Source organism: Aegilops tauschii, chromosome 2 (genome assembly GCF_002575655.3).
Source record: "Aegilops tauschii subsp. strangulata cultivar AL8/78 chromosome 2, Aet v6.0, whole genome shotgun sequence".
Classification (NCBI taxonomy): Eukaryota; Viridiplantae; Streptophyta; class Magnoliopsida; order Poales; family Poaceae; genus Aegilops; species Aegilops tauschii.
This window is the reverse complement of record NC_053036.3, coordinates 617075886-617081234: the sequence shown is the minus strand read 5'-3', so window position 1 is coordinate 617081234 and position 5349 is coordinate 617075886. Positions and strand designations below refer to the sequence as shown.

Genomic DNA, 5349 nt, shown 5'->3' with positions numbered 1-5349 from the left:
TCACAGCTCTTAGCGTGTTAAAAAAAAAACAATGGGTCATATAGGTCCAGAACCCACACCAGTTAGGAAAGGACCGACACTGCTGACAACTACTTAAAACACAGTGTTTTCTCTATCTGGCGGATTCTCTGTAGGAAATGAAATTTGAGATGTGGACCGCCGGATCCCTTTCCTTCCTTGTTGTGATCATTACGTCACTAACTGATTGGTCTGTACTAAAGATTGAAAATCTAACTGATGCCGAATAAGAAATTTGCTAGATGTTCACCCGCGCAAAACAAAAATTGCTAGATGTTGACTAGACGCTAAAAACGTACAATATATGGTTGGCATACGGTTCTCCATCCATACACTCACAACCTGGCATAGCTCTTTCGACATGCTTCATCGCCATGAAAAAAACATGTACTTGTGTGCAGTGTTGTCATGGACTTATGGTCGCTCTCCAACAGTTGCAGTAGTAGCCATATGGATACAAAACTTCCTACCAACACGTCAAGTCGTTTTTAGCACAGATCACGAAGACTTGATGCGTGTGGCCCATTGGTTTTTCTTCGGAGCCGAGCTAATAAGACGTCTCAAATCAAAGGGTACGATCAACATGACAAGGAATTGTCCACTTTTCGGATATGATGGGTCCTAATCAACCTGATTTGACGGGATGGGTTCCCTTCAACATGGTAGAAAATCGATTCGATGGTCCAAATCTCAACTTTTTTTTAATGTAAAACATATACAAATATGACCGTGCGTTGTAATAGGAGAAGCAAATCCTTGCACACCCCTAATGACCCATCTGTGTTGTCATTTCTCCTCTTCGCCATCATCGTCGATTGTAATCACGTATGCGCGTATTCATAATGAACGTGATCAATCCCAAGGTGATGAGCTTGATCATCATACTCTAGCATGCCCGTACATGAGCCCCTACCTATGCCAACTTGTAATTTCGCGGACTTGTAATGGTGATGTAGGCATAAAGTAAAAAATATTTGTCTCTCAAGAAAGAAACCACATCGCATGTGCCTCAGCTTATTTAGCGTTTATCAGTTTTGTGAGTCTAATTTATGTTTCATGTAATACTTAGTTAGACCTACAGTGGTCCCCAGTAGTTTCATTGTTGATTACTGCCATTGTAATTGAATTCTGATAAACCATAAACCATCACACTTTAATTTGCATAGGGGGTCTGTTTTGTCACCGTGGTGATAACAGATGACCCAGAAGATCCTATAGCAGATGTTGGTGTCTTTGTCTTAGGTCGATTGGGACTTGGGAGGATATCAGTTCCTTCCGAAGTTCTGGGGATAATGATCGAAGATGAAACACCATATAAATAACATCATTTTAGATTATTCTAAAGAGTAAAATATCTATTGTCTGTCTTCTCCTAATTTTTGGTTAGCATGATTATTTTTCCACTTTATGTTTGGACGTTGTGAATATTGATACAAAGTTTGATTATTCAAATATCATTCAGTGAGGCAGATGTCTCTGAAGTGTTATTGTTCCCCTCATGCTTTGTAAAAAAACTTGGGTGTCCTATTCAGTTAACTACTCCCTCCGTCTCATAATGTATGACGTATTTTGGCACTAGTGTAGTGTCAAAAAACGTCTTACATAGTGGGACGGAGGGAGTATCTCTTATCTTCAGTTTGTGAAGTAAAGTTAATATTTTTGATATACGAAGGAGTTTCTGTTAACTCCTAAACAAATATTAGGTCTCCTAGACTTCGTCGAGTTTAGGAATTTCTTCGAGGTAAAACTTAAAAATATTGGGGTTGTAGTCTCCCTAGGCTTGCTGAACTTGGAGGTTGGCCATCCACCTTGAAACAGAAAGGACACAACATCCAACATAATTAAGTCACTCTTTTTCGAGCATTTTCAATTTTTTCAGTATACATGATTAGGTGTATTTTTTTGAAAAAAGAGAGACTATGTTTACGTTCTTTAGGAACTATTGGATCGTAATGAATTATGTATGACATGGCTCTAACTGAAATAACACAATTATGGTTTATTCTTTATATATATTTATATATATATATATATATATATATATATATAGACAAATTTAAGACAAGTAATTTAGGACGGAGGGAATATATTCTAGCTCATTTTTATGCAAAATAGCTAGCTCGGGTTGACGACTTGTGTATGTAACTGTATTTACACCATCTGATTACCTTGTTTCCATCTTTTATATGTACAAATGCCGGTGTTTCCCGTACTTGTGAGGCAAATGTATGATTGTCTACAGTGGCGGAGCCAGAATTTTTCTGGAGCCTGGGCAAGTTGAGCCTAAGTGTATAATCTTGAAATCAAAATTCGGGATTTGGATAAATAACATATAATATACTGCCAAACTTCTGAATCACAAATCCGCATTAATAATGAAGTGAAAACATAACCATAACAGTGACACAAAATTTGTTTTTAAAGTGAGCTAATATATCAATATCCGCTTCATAAACCAAATAAAGTTGAGACATGTCAACAAAAGGAAAGCATCTCTTACTCGTTAATTTTTGCCAAAATAAAGACATACAGACAGCCTTTGTATAGAGGCAAACTTGCCATGTTGCCAAAGTTCTAGAAGGCACTACAATATAAAAAATGGATTTGCAATTAAAATAAATTAAGTTGCAAGATGTGAATATATTCAAAATCGAAAGCTTGTAAGAATAGAGATGGTCAAATGGAACATACCGACACCCCACTAAACAAAATCACGAGGCAAATGCCCCTTCCGAGAGCTCATTGCAGTAAATGTTCGAATAATATCCTTATCATCAACAAGTCATTGAACCATTCATTATTGATCTTGCTACGTAGTTTAGTCTTGATAATCTTCATTCCTGAAAAAGCTCTTTCAACAGATACCGTTGACACCGGCAATATCAAGGCCAACTCAATAAGTTTGTATACCAGTCAAAATACCAAATGTTTCTCAGTTTCAACCATCTTCACGGCCAAACTTTGAACATCATCACAAGTAGAAAACCTCCTCATTGGCAATGTTAGGAGGTGGGTGTGCCTCCAGTTCTATGTCCGGTTGCACACTATTCGCATTTTCAGTGCTTGGTCTATTAACCAAAAAAGTCCTCATCTCTGAAATTTAATATAAAGTTTGAAGTTAGTTGTTAAACAAGTAAATGAGCTACAAGTAAGAAGTTCATAGTACAGAACTAGTTGCATCAAAGAAATATTGTATTCTGAGTAAGCAACTAGAAAGTAATAAATATCGCATTAATACAAGTTCCTTTTCTTATATACTTTGATTTTCTAGTTTCCAGAAGACAACAAATTCAATTTATCTCTAGTCATGAAGTCATGATCGTTCCGAATGAAAAATTCCCTAAATTTAAGTTAGGGTTCAACGAACACGACAAACAAAGCTCTCAAATACTAATCACATTTACAAAACATTTGCTAGTTAGTTAGTTCTTGTACAGATTAGTTGACCTGAAAATAAATACTTATACATGAGAAAATCATATGAGGATCAAAACTTTCGGAGACCCTGACCTGAAAATAAACACAGAGTAACCTGTAATATGTTTTATCTTCTCTACTTGAAGAAGTTCAGTGATGTGCGCTGGTGCAAGAAGCTCTCCCTCTCCTTCCAATTAGTTATGCAAGAACAAATAATTCAGAGACGAAGATGAGGGATCCCTAGCCGGCTAACCCTAATTCTAATGGAGGATTCTCAGTTTCTTACCGAACAGAGCCGAGGCGGAATGAGAAGAAGGAGGGGGTTGAGGGAAGACCGGACGAGTAGACTGTCTGGACGCCTTGCGTCCGCTCGCCGCCGCCCGCCGGCCTTGCGTCTAGCCGTCTAGGGCTCTAGCCCCAGCCGCCAGTCCCTGCGCTCGCCGCCTGTGTGGAAACGAAGAGACAGGGAGTTCGAGCGATCGATCTGTACAACCTACGTATTTCCTTGTTTTTTTAGGTGACTTCTGTATCGGCCTGGCCTGCTGACTGCTGTTGGGCTATGAACCTATGAAAACCGAAGGCCCAGTTCTTTTTTGCCCGGGTAAACAAGCTGTCGAACATGTTTAGCGCTTCGTTAATTTGGATCGATCGCTGCTATCGAGGACTAGCGAGCCCGGGCAAGTGCCCAGGGTCGCTGGGCGGTGCCTCCTCCACTGGTTGTCTAGTTCAGCTGCTTGCACGTCCCGCCGAAGCAGAGCTCACTTTCCAAACGGCGCGGTTCGCTGTGCCCCCTGGTTCAGGGAAGCAGTCACTTGTGCGGTTCCCTGGCATGGAACGCTACAGGCTGCAGCGAGCAACGTGCACTGCTCGGCTCCGCTCCATGAGATAAGATAAGGTGACCCCACCTCTGCTCGTCCACACGTTTGGCCAAGCATAATTCAACTTCCTCACTGTTCACTCCAGCTAACACGCTACGGTACTCCCTGTGTCGAGGCGGACACACAGTAATTTGCATAATACAAATGTGCCTCGACCACTACAGGAAAGATAAATACTTCACAATTCTTGTGATACTGTATAGGTGTTGAATACGTGCCAGAACAATATGGTTGCATGTCGTCCGGGTTATTAAGGGTGTGTTTGGTTGCCGTCGCCTACAGTACCCGCGTTGCATACACATCTCCACTCGGCCTGACTCTAGAAAAACAACCTCATATACGACATCTGCGAGTTGTTTGGTTGCCTGCATATGAACTGCCTGCATTAGGAGATCAACTTTGGCACGTGTTTGGTTGCCTGCATTGTCTCGGCGCATGCAACTACACGCTATTTGGTTGCCCGCATGGGGTATGATTAAGAGCTAGCACTTGCACATAGCACACAGGGTTAAGAGATAGTAGAGGAAGTGGGAGAAGAAATGCAGTGTGCGCCGGACCATGACGACTGCGGTGGATAGTGGCCGTGGCGCCGTGTCCGACATGACGAGCATGGAGTCGTGGACGAGCGACCCCGTCGGTGGCACGGCGAGCGACACCGTCGGCGAACTAGTTGCGGTGCTCGCGCAAAGACAGTCGACAGAGGAGGAGAATGCAGTGCCCGCGCCATGGTATCGTCAGTGCAGTGGACGAGAGAGGAGGCCGAGATGATCGACACCGGAAATGACTCCAGTGTAGTAGGGCGAGAGAGAGGAGGCCAAGATGATGATCGACCCCGTCGGCGGCGCGCCGAGCTGCAGTGTGCACGGAGGCAGAGGACACAAGAAAGCAGTGTGCACGCCATTGCAGCGTCAGTGCAGTAGGAGGACGACAGAGAATAGGCCGAGATGTGCGACGCCGTAAGCGACTCTAATGTAGTAGGACGTGGGCAAGGAGATCAAGAGGAGTCGGCGTCGAGAGGCACGAATAGGAGGACTCT

At 42.6% G+C, this 5349-nt stretch overlaps 1 long non-coding RNA gene across 1 annotated transcript; it reads right to left on the bottom strand.

Moving 5' to 3' along the window:
• Positions 1–2318: 2318 nt before the first annotated feature.
• Positions 2319–3962, bottom strand: LOC109751943 (uncharacterized). Its single transcript, XR_005770090.2, has 4 exons — positions 3722–3962; positions 3529–3622; positions 2710–3111; positions 2319–2602 (listed from the first exon to the last, which is right to left on the bottom strand). It is a non-coding gene; the product is annotated as an uncharacterized lncRNA (long non-coding RNA).
• Between the last annotated feature and the right edge of the window lie 1387 nt (positions 3963–5349).